Here is a 13923-nt window from a genome sequence, read left to right as displayed (position 1 = left end):
CGAGGAACTGCTTTTTTTTCTTTAGGCCTGGTTCCTTAGCGAACAGGGTAATGTATACCCTAATCTTTCCGTAGGATAGGACTGGACACGTGGCATTCAAAACAGAAACAAAAAGTAAATCAAATTCTCACGTAAGCAGAAAAAGTGAGGTTCAAATCAGTTTGTTCAAGCTGGACGATGTGTGTGAAGATCATCTTCTGTGAGATCTGTGAGCAACTGTGCTTACCCAGGCAAGCAGGAGCAGCGTCTGGGAGAGGTGGAGGGTCCCCCGACCTGTCCCCCTCTCGTGCCCCCTCCCCGAGGGCCGGCTGCTCTGAGGAGTGGTAGGCAGGCCCAAGGCTGGCAGTGCTGGGAGGGGAAGGCCGGCACACGGGGACCACCTTAGGCTTTCTGTGACTGAAATGAGTGATAATGGGAAACATTCGTCTTTTCTTTTTTCCTCTTTCCTTCCTTTTTCTTTTTCTTCTTCTCAGTCTCCTCCAATAGAATACATGGCAGGCCTTTTTTCGATTTTTTTTTTTTTTTTTTTTAAACACAACATCTTTCTCAGCAATTCTAGAAAAAAGTTTTTTAATAAAACTTCAAATTGTGCTATCACATTTCAAAGGCAATGACCAGTTAGAGCAACTAATCAAAGGCATGATGATTTAATGACTGCCCCTCGCGCTCTATGGAAGGGCTGTAATTGAGGGGCTGTGATCACTGGACCACCAGCTTCAACAATGGCAGACATTGCATTTGATCTGCCATCTTTGTAGTTGACTTCCTACAACCACCAAGTGAAACGATACCCTTTGGGGTTATTCAGTCCATCACGTTCCCCCTGTGGCCATCTGAATCTGAGAAGACTGGTGAAAATATCTTCTAGAAAACATTTTTAACATATTGCATTTAAAGAAGGACTTCACCGGAAATTCTCAATAGCATTCTGATTTGTGGTTTGAGAAATTCTGGAAGCCATAAGATCCTTGGTACTTACTGAGCCAATCAAGTACAAAGATCAGAGTAGGAAAACAAAAGAAGAATTCGAAACTTTTGATTCTTCTTGCTATTATGGAAATACATTCCTTTAAACACTAACAGATTTCTTCCCCCTAAAACTGCTTGACTATAACTTCACAACTTCTTAGCATGCTCCTTGGTTATTGTGAATGATTAAACAATGTCGTTATTATCCAAGGAGGGCCTGGAAAAGTACTGCAGTGCTGACACAACAAAATAACAAATGTCTCATTTCTTTCGTTTAAAAATTAAAAATTTAAATACATTAACTTTATTCAGCTTCCAGCAAGAACACGTTAGATTACTTGACTATTATTGCAGAAGCAAAATTAATTTCATAGTAGTATAATAGTAAGAATAAACCATGACTAATCTAACTACCCCTTCCATTTTTCTTTTAAAGTTCTTATCCACATACATACGTAATTATCACACTTATAAGTACAGCTCTGACAGACCTGTACTACTTTTGTATGTAAGGTGTTACAGTTACCAGAGTTCTCAAAACTATCCCTTTTAACAGTTGCATTGTGGAGTTAAAATATATCATAGTTGTAGCCATTCCTTACTGTTAAACATTTAGTGAGTTCCAATTTTATGCTATTAAAGATACTATAATCTGTTTCACTTAATATAGGTACAGATAATTACATATAGAAATACTTATATATATATGTGTATATACATGCTAGAATACACACATGTATTTCTTCTCTTTGCTAAGTCTGCTGAGAAGACCAAGAAGAAATGACATCCCAGTAGCAACAAGCATACCTAGACCCCAGATCTTGGTTTCTTATACCATTCTCCAATAAACAGAACCAGGGGTCCTTTGGAGAAATGGCTAATTCTAGGACCGAGACAGGAAAAATGCAAGGTGAGCCTGAAGCACCTTGTAGTTCTAGGAAGTAAAGAAGTGCTAAGACAAACAGGTAAACAAAACCCACCTTGATGGAGATAAGGACAAAAGGGTACGGGAGCTAACTGAAAGAGCTCCCAATGGCTGAAGCCGGAACAATTTGAGCATGAAGAAAAACAAAGTAGTACTGGATTATGACCTCAAGTATAAAATAAATATCCAAGAGTCCATGCTGATATAAATGACTGAATAAATTAATAAATGGGGAGAAGAGGCAAAGCTTCCATGCAGAAAGAATTTCAAACAGTTTCCATAGGTGCCCCACCTACAGGAGGTGATGCCTAACTGTCCATTGCTTAACTGAGGGCTGTGCAGAGAGACCTCCCCGCAAAGCGGAGCGTGTGTAAGTGGGGATGCGGAAGGGAGAAGCCCACAGTGGAGGAAACTGACAAACACAACCTCAAGCTAGGTGATCAAGGTCAGCACTGATAGTCACCAGTCATGTTGATGGTGTGTACCCTCAATATGATGTGATGAAAAGGGCACTTTATCTCTGTGGTCTTCCTCCACCAAACCTGTAACTCCAGACTAATCCTGAGAAAAATATCAGACAGATCCCAACAGAGAGGCATGCTACAATATGCCTGACCAGTACTCCTCAAAACTGTCAGTCATCAAAGACAAGGGAAGCCCGAGAAAGCGTCCCCGCCAAGGGCAGCCTAAGGAGATGTGAGGATTACGTGTCATGAGGCATCCAGGATGGGATCAGGATGGGACAGAGAGAGGCACTGGGTAAAAACTAAGAAAATCTGAATAAAGTACAGACTTTAGTTAACACTTATATATCACTATTGGTTCATTAATTATAGGAAATATACCATACTAATAAAAGATGTAAATAGGGAAAATTGTACGTGTGTGTGTGTGTGTGTGTGTGTGTTTGTGTGGTATATCTATACTATCTCCTCAAATTTTCTGTACCTCTTACATTTTTCTAGAAAATAAAGTCTATTAAAAATACTATAATCAGCATCTTTGGGCAGGAATATGTTTTTGCCTCCCAATTATTTTAATTGTTTCCTTAGAATAAAATGCCAGGAGTAATATTACCAAATGAAGGGAAAATTTTGTAACTTGGAATATATACGGAGAGGACTAGCTCATCACAATATATCATTTATTCTACTCACTAAATCCACTTTTACAAGCTAAAGACAATTTGAAATCTTAGTGTGGCATCAATATTACATGTCACATGTGCTACTGAAGTTCTTAACAACTTGAACGCCTACCCCAACTGGCAGTTGTGTGAAAAGATGTGCTATTTGATTTATGATTGTGAAAGTAGGTTTCAGAGTATGTTTGCTAACTAGTATTCTTTAGAAGCAATAATATACCAATGCTGGTTCTTTGGGTTACTGTGCTGTCTCCTTATATTTCATTTAGAATTGTTGACCTTTAAAATATTTTTCCCCTTTAATGGATTACAAAGTATATTTAATAAAAACGTACCATGTTTGAACAAGTTTCCAGCTAACTTCCAGGATTAGCTTTTAACAATTAAAAAATGAGCTTTGGGGCTTCCCTGGTGGCGCAGTGGTTGGGAGTCTGCCGGCCAATGCACGGGACACGGGTTCGAGCACTGGTCTGGGAAGATCCCACATGCCGCAGAGCAGCTGGGCCCGTGCGCCACAACTACTGAGCCTGCGCGTCTGGAGCCTGTGCTCCGCAACAAGAGAGGCCGCGATAGTGAGAGGCCCGCGCACAGCGATGAAGAATGGCCCCCGCTCGCCGCAACTAGAGAAAAGCCCTCGCACAGAAACGAAGACCCAACACAGCCATAAATAAATAAATAAATAAGTAAGTAAATAAATAAATAAATAAATAAAAAAGATTAAAAAAAAAAAATGAGCTTTGATCCACTGGGAAAAAAGTGTTTGTGCTCATGTTGAATTTAGATCTCAGCTTCTAATCAGCACATAAAATCGCCTTTTAAATAAATGTGACAGGGTTTAATAAAATTAAAGAGGAGAGTCATGCTAAGCTGGCTTCCTGAGATTCATCTGTGGTGACTTACCTATTCCGGGAAGGTCTGAACTTAAGAACGGCCTTAAGACTTTTGTCAGGAGACAAAATTAGCATCTTTTAAACGGGGATGAACAGTGATAGTTATATACGAAAAACAAGTTTGTAATCACTAGTGCATCCAGAAAATACGGTCCAAAATACGTATGTTTTACTAGGACACACGATATGAGGTGCTATTCTCACCAATGCCCATTTCATATATAAAAACCCCAAATAAATTGCAAGAAAAAGAAATACTAAACTGACTTATGTCACAGAAGTACTGAGTTCAAGGCCTGATGGTTTTAAGGTTTTCAACCATCACTTTCATGAACGGATAGGGAACATATAAATCTGTACCGTATATGCATTATTTAGGTTAAAAAAAAACCGTATTATTTAAACTTGTCTAATTCTTTGGGGGAGACACTGATGTTTTCCAGAGTGGACAGGACGTGTAAACTGCCAAGAAAAAAGCATCAGGACAGCAATGCATTGCTCCCTTCAGGGAGGAGAACTGGCTGCAGGGTGTGTGTCTGGTCTCAGTGGGTTAACGACTGAATGTGATCAGTGTGGCGTCTACACTGCTTCCTCCCAGAAGTGCCAGGTGTGAGGTACGATGAAGAACAGGTGGGGAGTGGGGTAGGAAAAGCTGGTGCTTGGGACTCTCACCGCCCCAGCCGGCAGTAGCGCAGGGTGGCTGTGGGGTGACTGGGGCTCTGGGACAGGTCCCCTTGGCATCAGCTCCATCCCAGAGCTGCCACGATGAGTAAAGCAGATGACACACCAAGAAGGGCAGAAGGTCTGTGGGCTCAAGACCACTCTACGTACACAGATGCCTGGAAAGAAAGTCTCAAACAGCAAGAAGGACGTGAGTGAAGGCAACTCCGGTTGAACCTGTAATTTGAATGATTTTCTAATGAACTTCTGCATTAGTTCTGTGGACCCCCAACTCTCCTTTTTTTTTCAGTGAGCAAAGTAAAAGAAGTGCTGGAAATAGAGCAGGTGTCTTGAGGGTGTGCTTCAAATCCAGCCACTCTGCCCCTCCTACTCATACAGATTTCGTTCTAAGGAAGCACAGTCATTAAAAGAACAATCTGAGGACATGCTGAACTCAAGGCAAGAAATAGTATAAATGGAATGAAATGTGTTAATGAAATAGCTTTCCGTAACTTTTGGTAAAGTTCAATAATTTTATGAAGTCCAGCCATTCAGCATGGCTCCTATGGCGTCATCCATCTCCCTCTTTTTAATGTTTAAATGCCCCATCCAAGAGGTACAGAAGGATGCAATGGGTTCCATCCTCAAAGGCCAAGAACCTCCAACGAAGACAAACAGATGAAAGGCTTTCTTACCAAAAAAACTCTGTAACAACAGCTGATGACCCCGCCATAGGGGGTGGTGGTGACACTATTTGTGAACATATTCTTTTCACATCTCTTTTGTCATAAAACTAGAATTTGAAGCAGTTTATGAAACATACAGTAGCTCTCTCACACACACAGGAGGGTTGGAGAGAGGAATTTCAACAGAAGACACTACTAGAATTAAAAGACCAGAACCTTTCATCTGAATGGACTTCAAATTTTTCAGATATCAAGACAGGTTTTTTTATTACGTATCCTAGAGATTGCACTGGAGCAGCTTAGAAGGTCTCAAAATGACATCTTCTTAAACAATAAACCAAACATTTTAACAGGGATCAATATATAATCAACCACTAACCATATAGTATCCTGTGTGCAGTGTCTGGACACAGGTGCTATGGGAATTGAAGGTGCAAGATATAGCCACAGCTCTCAAAAAAATGTACGACAGAGAAGAAAAAATACAGATGATTAATCTTAAGATAGTATGGAGATATTTCTGCAAGTTGTAGAAATACAGTTCAGAATGATTTCTGGAATGATAATATTTTATAAGTCCTTCATTAAAGGCACTATGCATGTTGCTATGTACACACACACACACACGTACACACTTCTCCACTGCTGGCCACGTAACACTCTACTAGAATCATCAAATAAGGCCCCAGTGATATATAACTTCAGTGATGTTTCTCTTCTACTTTTTGTTTTAAATTTTAATTTATTTATTATTTATTTATTATTTTATTTTTGGCTGTGTTGGGTCTTTGTTTCTGTGCGAGGGCTTTCTCTAGTTGCGGCAAGCGGGGGCCACTCTTCATCACGATGCGCGGGCCTCTCACTATCGCGGCCTCTCTTGTTGCGGAGCACAGGCTCCAGACGCGCAGGCTCAGTAGTTGTGGCTCACGGGCCTAGTTGCCCCGTGGCATGTGGGATCTTCCCAGACCAGGGCTCGAACCCGTGTCCCCTGCACTGGCAGGCAGATTCTCAACCACTGCGCCACCGGGAAGCCCTCTTCTACTTTTAACTAGTGGTAGAACTATGTTTTCTGATAAACTCAACTTGGGTGAAAAGGTAACAACAAATTTGCAGAGATAAATCTCTCCCAGTGGTTCCCAATTTTTAAAATATATGCACTCCCTTTTGGATGACAGTGATTCAGCAACATTCTAAAATGACTTTGCTTCCTGTCAATCACAATGTCAGTACACATACACCTCTGTCTATACAGAGGACACCTGGACTCAAGACCCTTGGCATCTCCAGAGGTCCTTTATCCGCAGGCTGGGAGCTATGGCTCCACCCTCTTTCCTCCCTCCAGATAAACTGGGTTTGATGACCAACAGAAAGTCCCAAAGGGGCAGCCTGAGAGTCGGCAGGGCTTGGCTCTCCAGCTCGTGCTTCCATCCCTGACTTAGGGGCACGTAGGAGCAACCTCACCTCTCTAATCAAGACGGTTGGCATTTAAAGGGCAAAAAAATTTAAATAAAAGGCAGGGTGGGAGGTCAAAGAAAAATGCCCACCCAATAACTAGAAACCATGTCAAAGCAGAACTTTAAAAATTAGAAGACGTACACCAGACACTTTACTTCTCTCCCTTCGTCAAGCTGCCATGACTGGCGAGTCCGGCAACCTTCCCGGGGAGAGCTGGGCCTCAAAGATGTCCTCACCTCCCATGCAGATGCCGGGTGCCCGCTCAGCCAGCAGAAGCTCTGAGTGGTTAAATACGGATGAGTGAATGACAATGGCTGCTACTAATCGTTTATTGAATAATGAAACTGACACAACTGATAAAAGGTTTCAATCTTGAGAAAAATGATTTATCGTTTTTCAGTTTACTGGCACTGCCATTTGTGTGACAAACGGCTGGAAAGCCCCCAGTTAATCTCCGCACACCTCCAGCCTGAAAAGGCAGCTCCAGCCTGCACTTCCAGGTAATCAGGAACAGCTAATACCACGGCTGCGCTGAGGCAGTGAGGGCTAAATACTGGTGTTTTATCAAGGCTGATCTCCGAATCAATTTGCACAATGGATTTTTCTTTTTTTTTTTTTTGGCGATGGGTGAGGGAGAGAAGAGACAGAGAAAAGAAAGAGGTACAACAAGAAAGAAAGATAAGGCACAGCTAGAGAGAGCACGGTCCTAACACGGAGAAATGGAATTGTCAGTAGGATCAAAGCATAAATGACTTTGGATCGTCTCTGGATGGCAGATAGATTTTCTCCATGGCAAAGTCTGATCTGCGGCATCAAAGCACCCTATCAAGGTTGTTTGTCACCTTAGAGTGCAGGGCTGCTGTGCGCAGAATGTTCCTTCCACCCATGAGGAACAGAGGATGTTTATTCTTTAGGTATATTTTTTTCTGTTTTTCTATGGGTGGGTTGCAGGTGGGGGGCAGTATGGCTTTAAGGACGTTAAAGATTTTATTTATATACAACACTCAAAAAAACACACTTATTTCTATGGTATTACATGTTGTGTCTTAGTCTAATTTTGGTAAAAATCAAATCAATTCAATAGGCTCGTCCCCCGAGAAACTGACATAACATGAAAACCAGAACAGCTTGGCGTTTTGAGCCCTCTGCTGCTGCTTGGTGCCTGTGTCACCAGATTGGGGGGAAAGTAATTAAATAAGATAATGCACAGAGTGTAATTAGTATGGAGTTGGCAGAGAATAAACAGTAAATATTAGCTATGATGATGATGATGATGATCTACTTCTCAACTTTCAAAACAGAAAGGAACAAGCCTCTACTTATACTATTGTCATATCAATCGGTAAATTTAAGATGTACATAAGTGCAAGCACGACAAGATTTCAGTTACAGGAACAGAAATGAATTTGAGGTCCATCTTATAAATTACATCATCTCTGTCGGCTATTCTATAGCGTGAAAAAGTTGGGAAAGACTTCTAAATGTAACCAGGAATTTCAGGAATGCATAAAAACACAGGCAGGAAAAAAATGCTAAGTGCAGTGGATTTCAAAGATAGGCATTCTCTAAGATGACCGTGTTTGCTGAGATGAGAAAATGAAACTACACGGTTATTAATTAGGACACATATGGAAAGTGTGTTATATAACTTCAGGTGATAGATAAAGGGTATTTTAACCCAAGCACCGAGTCCTGGAGGAATTAGAGGCTGTGGATCGACGTCTAGATGGAGGCGCTGGGGAAGGTGTCTGTACTAGAAGCACCGCCTTGAGGGCCATCATAACCTTCCTTCCAAGGAAGCGGGGAGGGGGTTCTTTTCCTTTTTTTAAATGGAGGGCTTCTCAGAGCCCTCAAGTTGCTAATGTGCATCTAAAACTCCAAGACGGATCTAGACTAAACAACACTCTGCAAACTTCTGTCTTTCAGAGCATCTTGTTGGATTCATGTTCGGTAACACAAACTTTCGGAAAACACTGGCTGATATCACATAAGACCATCCTCATCCAAAAGAAATACCTTGGAAACCAATTAGTACCTCCCAGCGGGCCCTTCGAGGTGCTCTTCTTTTTCTACCTGGTGGACAAGCATCTGTGAGGTACACGCCACGGGCGTGCAAGGTGCTGGGCTTTGTGGGGACACAGGCACACAGGAGGTGTGTCTCCTGCCTTCTCGGGCTTTCCGTCTAGTGGAAGGGGCAAGACTAGCCCCATGTGAAGTGTTTCAAACCAGACATGTCATGTACACAATACAAGGCTGCCCTGTGGCAGAAAGTAATTGTCAACCGAACTGTGTAGAGAAACATGAGTTGAGGAAAAGATCATTGTGCCCCCTGCCCTCCCCCTCCCCCCTCCTCCACCAAGGGTCAGCCTTTTTAGCTGTACCACCGTGAACTGTGGGCATTTTATACATCTTGCTCTCAGTGCCGAGGGAAAAAACTCCACGTAAGGGGGCTTCCCTGGTGGCGCAGTGGTTGAGAGTCTGCCTGCCAATGCAGGGGACACGGGTTCGAGCCCTGGTCTGGGAAGATCCCACAAGCCGCGGAGTGGCTGGGCCCGTGCGCCACAACTACTGAGCCTGCGCGTCTGGAGCCTGTGCTCCGCAACAAGAGAGGCCGCGATAGTCAGAGGCCCGCGCACCGCGATGAAGAGTGGCCCCCGCTTGCCACAATTGGAGAAAGCCCTCGCACAGAAACGAAGACCCAACACAGCCATAAACAAATAAAGAAATACTTAAAAAAAAAAATTAAAAACTCCACGTAGGAACTAGAGTGTCTAAGATGCAGAGTCTTTGGTAAAGTTTCATTTTCAGGCCATACACATGAAAATCCATGTCTTAAAATTAGGAAGTTTTTCCTCACCTTTAACAGTAACTTTTGCCACTATTTTACCAGGGACCTTCCATGACCTTGTCATGATGGTGGTCATGACAGGGCAGACATTTCTAAGTTTGCCTCTGTGGCCGGACAGGCTCCCCAGCCCTGGACGAACTGCAGGCAGACGGAGCATGGCTCACCCTGGAGATCCACCAGAAGGGGCCGGAAGAGCCCAATGAGCGGGACCCACTTCCGCGTGGCAACAGCTCTTACCCACCCCGAAGTGCACTGGGGGTGTGCACTCTCCCTGGTGCCCACCTGTGCTCACGGACCCACAGGTGGGTAGGACATTAGCGGGCGGGGTACACTGGGTGAGTAGAAGAATCAGCTTAAAAATTTCATCCATGCTACTTAATGGAATAACCTCTGGTGGTTACTGTCTACAACCTTTGAAAGAAAGACAAATATCATAGGCTACCACCTGTATGTGGAATCTAAAAAAACGGCGCAAATGAACCTATTTACAAAACAGAAATAGAGTCACAGGTGTAGAAAACAAACCCATGGTACCAAGGGGGAAAGGGGAGGGGAGGATATATTGGGAGTTTGGTATTAACATATACACACTACTATATATAAAACAGACAATCAACAAGGACCTACTGTGTAGCACAGGGAACTCTACTCAATACTCTGTAATGACCTATATGGGAAAAGGATCTAAAAAAGAGCGGATATACGTATATGTATAACTGATTCACTTTGCTGTACAGCAGAGACTAACACAACATTGTAAATCAACTAGACTCCAATAAAAATTAATTAAAAAAGAAACAATCACTGTGCTGTACACCTGAAACTAACACATTGTAAATTAACTATACTCCAATAAAGTTTAAAAAATAGAAAATAAAAAAATGAAACTTTGATTTATATGCTTAAAAACAAAAACAAACAAACAGAAAAAGAAGAAAAGCACAATTTAACAAGTGATCCCTTAAGTCAGAACCCAGTGTCCCTGGGCCTTTGTTAGGTGAGCCAGTATAATCTCCAAATTTACTGCGAGTAACTGGGCTCCCGAGAGTAATATTTTAATGTATATGAACTGAATCCCAAGACAGGAATTCGGGGCAGGCTCCGTCCTACACATGCGCTCACGGAGCCCTGACAACAGTCCTAGGTGGCTTACTGTCCCAGCTTATGGCTGAGAGCTCCGGGGCAGGAAAGCACGAGGAACCGGCCCAGGCCGTCACCCCAGTAAGAGGTGGAGCTGGAATTCAACCCAAGATGGCTTGAGTTCCTGACCATCCCCCCAGCTGCCTGGGATCCTTACCTTCACCATCACACCCCCTTTTGGTGCCTGGCCGCCTGCCTGCCTGGATTGGCCATACACTGTGGGAAGAAACACACCAGGAGAGCAGAGTCTCGCTGATAATTGAGGAAGAATAGGGCATCTGGGCACTTGCAATGCTGGCTGTTTCGCTTTCATGGACAGCGAGATTCTAAGCATTTTTAAAAAGTTTGAATCTGTACAGAATCTTTATACTTTTTTTCCCCTGACTCACAATTCAAGAAGATATTAGAGGAGACCATCAGAGGTAAAAGGAACATTTTCCAAAGTCGGAGCAATGAGTAGAAATAAAACCCTTGCAAGAAATATTTCAGCAAAAGAGAAATTTCTTCTTCTTCATTAGAGTAAGGAATTGCAGAGTGAAATGCCTTAATTACCCATGAAGCAAGATAGCCTTACGTGATTGCCTTCGCTTTGAAAGCACTAGAAAGAATACCCAGTATTAGATGCTCGTGTCTTTTTCCAGCTGTTGGAAAACTCCCAATGTCATTCGCCAACCTCTGAAAGTAATCCTATGCAGAATAAAACTATTTAAAAACTTTAAAATATTTAATCTACTTTATCTTAAACTGTTAAAAGTGATGTACGTAAAAAGGGATCCATTTTTCTTGAGCATCCCTCTGTATTTGGTGGTTCTCTGGACCACGTTTAAAAACAGTATGATTTTCTGACTCATAGTGCTGCTTGGAAAGAATAAATCCTGTAAATATGGGAATATAATTGTATGTGGGGAACAAGCTAGAAGATATTGAAATTAAAGACTGGAGAAATAAGGAACGTATAACAATTCTTTTTTTTTTTTTGGCCATGCTGTGTGGCTTGTGGCATCTTAATTCCCCTACCAGGGATTGAACCGGGGTCCCGGCAGTTGAAAGCGCTGAGTCCCAACCACTGGACCGCCAGGGAATTCCCAACAATTCTTAAAAAAAATAAAATATTTCCCCAGTTATTTTACCAGCAATTCCAACGTTGAGATCGAAGTAAAAGTCAGCTTGTTTAAAATGATATGGTAGCACGTAAACATGCATATAGATCACAATATTGACTAGAGACAAGTGCTGAGTTTAATGAGGCCCCCATAACTACAGCGAGATCATGATTCCTTCGCCGGGAACACGCGGACCCCAGAGGGCCACCTGCCGCCAGCCTCGCCTCTGTGGGCTCTCTGCTCCGAGTTGCCTCGGGAGCCTCCTGGGCCCCTGTCCCCAAGAAAATAACCTGGTGGACCTGAGTCTTCTTCCTCTGTCTCATCTCATTCCACTGCTTGATCACAGCCGGACGTTATCATATATTTATTTACTATCTGGGACACATTTTCCACAACGGCGACAGCAGTATGGGGGTTCACAGGCTTTTCTAGAATCTTGCCACATTCCGGCAGGAGTGTGCCTGGAACCAGGCCTTCGTGTTTCCTAGAGATGGACAGCGTGCGCCCTCCGAGGCGAGGACACAGGAGGAAACGTGGCTCCTGCAATGCTGGCCCACCGTGCTGGGAGGAGGCCTGGCCACGTGGAGGGATCCCGTGTAGGTGTCTCGGCCGACGGCCAAGGTCCCAAGAGGCAGCACCAACAGTCAGACACGTGGTGACCGGCACTCCAGACGTTTCCAGCCCCTGGATTTAGAGTCTTCTAGGGGCAGGTCCCAGACACCGTAGAGCAGAGACAAGCCTTCCCGGCTGTTTCTGTCCTAATTCCTCAGCCACAGACGGGAGGGAAGCTTCTTAGGGGGTGCTCTGCTCCAGGGGGTGGACAGTCCATCTGTTTGTCTATGTGGCCGGCTACAGCAGTAGGTCACGTAGAGAGGGAGGGGCAGGTGCTTTTCAAGGGGCAGGGCTTGCCTTGAAAACAGCAGCTCAAATACTAATTCTGGTATCTTGTTTAAGAAAACAGATAACGATATTTGAGCTTGCATATGTTTGAAATTTGATTTAAACCAATAAAATTAGGAGAAGTATAAAACCAATAAAACAGACGAGGCATTCTAATGGTAGAGCGCCCGGGGCAGGATAATGACGTCAAGTCGTCTTCTGGGGGCTGCCAGGTCCTGGCGTGTGACCCGCACTCTGCTGGGTGTGAACCTTGCTGATGTTCATCCGTGACACAGTCCTAGGTGACCTTCACATGAACCTCCGGTTCTCACTCCTGGCTCAGTTGGAATCACCTGGCGCCCAGGCTCCCCGCAGGCCAGCTGAACCCAAATCTCGGTTTCCAGTCAGTGATTTAAACATTGTCCAGGGAGCTGGCTGGCCGGCCGGCCCCTCCTCGCGCTCTCCTCCTCCCCTGGACCACAGCGATCCCGTGGCTCCGCCAGCCCTGGTGTTGCCTCCTGAGGCTTCCACTCCTACAGGCCTTTCCTGCAGGGGCTACCTGGCCGGCCAGCATCTTCATTCCTTCTCCCCACGACAGGGTCCGCCAGTGCCCCTGTCCTCTTGGTCTCCTGCACTCCCTCCTTTCTCCAGCCGTGACCCTCGGGCAGGCACACCCCTAACTGTCCTGTTCCTCCTTCAGTTCCTGACCCCCACGGCCCGCAGCTTCTGCACAGTCCACGCACCGCCGTGCACAGGACCCTTTTCCAGGCCTCCTTCCCTGAACAATGCTCCCCCAGCCGAGCACATCCTCCCCCGACGGCCCACCTCTCCGTTCCATGCGTCACCACCGAGCTACCGGTGACCCTCCTGCTGTCATCACCCCCTCTTCTCGTCTTCCCCCTCCCGCCACACCAGCTGGGATGTGGTTTCAGAAATCGGGGCCTTAGAAAGTCCCTGGGGGGCCAAGGAGCTGGGGAAGCTGGCCTCGGGGAGGACCACATACACATCATTCCCCCTCCCCCTGGACCGCAAGCTCTCAGTCGGCAGGGCTGCCCCAGCTGGTCTCTGGGTCTCAGAAGCAGCAGGTAACAGTGTCCTCTGGGTAGCAAATGGCCAGTGAGTGTCTGTTATCAATCTGAATTAAAGATACTTAAATTCCAAGATCCAAGGAGGTTACTAGAGGTAACACATTATGAAGATCTGGTATTGCCTAAAAGTCGTGAG

General features: G+C 44.5%; 1 protein-coding gene across 13 annotated transcripts in view; it reads right to left on the bottom strand.

Moving 5' to 3' along the window:
- The window catches only part of AGAP1 (ArfGAP with GTPase domain, ankyrin repeat and PH domain 1), a 550747-nt gene that overhangs the window by 99466 nt on the left and 437358 nt on the right, over window positions 1-13923 (bottom strand). The window lies entirely within an intron of this gene.

Source organism: Balaenoptera physalus (assembly GCF_965194825.1).
Source record: "Balaenoptera physalus genome assembly, chromosome: 6".
Lineage (NCBI taxonomy): Eukaryota > Metazoa > Chordata > Mammalia > Artiodactyla > Balaenopteridae > Balaenoptera > Balaenoptera physalus.
Note: the sequence above shows the minus strand (reverse complement) of the source record. Positions and strands in the feature narration are given on the sequence as shown.